The sequence below is a fragment of the Vicia villosa genome, linkage group LG6 (assembly GCF_029867415.1).
Source record: "Vicia villosa cultivar HV-30 ecotype Madison, WI linkage group LG6, Vvil1.0, whole genome shotgun sequence".
NCBI classification, from domain to species: Eukaryota; Viridiplantae; Streptophyta; class Magnoliopsida; order Fabales; family Fabaceae; genus Vicia; species Vicia villosa.
Window position 1 is genome coordinate 140,202,200 of NC_081185.1, and position 1,411 is coordinate 140,203,610.

Sequence of the window (1,411 nt, forward strand, 5' to 3'; positions counted from 1 at the left end):
TTTTATGGAAAGGCAACTCTTTTGCAAAGAGGTTCATAATCCATTGGTTATTCTTTGGGCTCTTGTTTGCATTTAGGATTTGGTAAGATATGACGATGCATATTACTGGACCCGAATGGAGAGTTGATCGAGGCCATTATTCCTTGTTGGCAAAGAGGATTAATGGATAAATTCTCTTCCGCTGGGAAGGTTATGATATTTAGAGAAAACTCTTTAGTCATTTTACATTAGTTGACTAGGTTTTTACGAAGGAATCTAAGACGTACGATTTTGGCATCTTCTCTTGTGAAGTTCTACTGAGAGGATCAGACATTTGACCTTCCTTAAATAATCGTTGTAGCATATATAACAAAATTCCCTTCTGATCAAAGAAAGGGTTCAAGTAAGCATAATCAGGTATCTTTTTAAACTTGATTTTCATTGTGATGAGGTGTCTGTTAGTAGATCATGTATAGGTTTGGTAGTTCTCGTAGTAGCCGGACATGCTCAGTCTTTTATCCATTTCATATAGTGATTTCGTCAATATTTTTGGTTGTTAGTTATTTTTCTGGACCGTATAGAAGAATCTAAAAAAGAAGCCTAGAAACGAACATAACAGGGGATCACACACAAAACATGTGAACCCTCGATCCTTGGAAGATAGGGTATAAATCAATCAGATGGTCCACCATGCAACACACTGCTGTCTACGTGAGCGGCTGTAACCACCTTTTCTATACAAAGACATAAGCGCACCATTTTACAAGTATTAAAATCCATTCTCATTTTCACATCAATTTTTAATCTTATATTGACTTGGGCATTATAGTGATATCCTTAGAGATTGACCCCTATCTTCCACATCGCAATTTCAAGTCCATCGCAACGAATTCCATCATTTATTCATTGCATGGTTTCCAATGATTATTGGTTCGTTTGATATTAGGGGTTTAAGAGACCAGTTTAAGAAGAGGAAGGTTAGGTAGTTGGTTAAGGAGTGTCATATATCTCATATCTATTGAAGAGGTTAAGTTATAGGAGGTGGAAAAGACATTGTGTTTTAGTTTATGGGGTAGTTCCTCTTGTGGTTGGAGTTTTCTTCCAGTGATAAGGGTCAGTGGTGAGTTGCTCTCTATTTAATGTAGTAAGAAAGGAAAGGCAATTTTTTTTACATAGGGCCAAGTTACCATGGGTTCTGCCTAGAATGGTGTGCGAGTGATCGTTCGTGCTTTATTGTGAATGTTTATGCTAACTGTTCTCTTTCTGAGAGGAGGGTGATGTTGGATCATTTGATTCAGGCGTAAGGGCAGTTTCAGGGGGTTTCTTAGTGTGTTTTTTGGTGACTTTAATGCGGTCCTTATACCATAAAAAAGGAATGGAGTAAAGGCCTACTTGTCTAGCTTTGTTAAGTCTCTTGAGTTTGGAGCCTTCA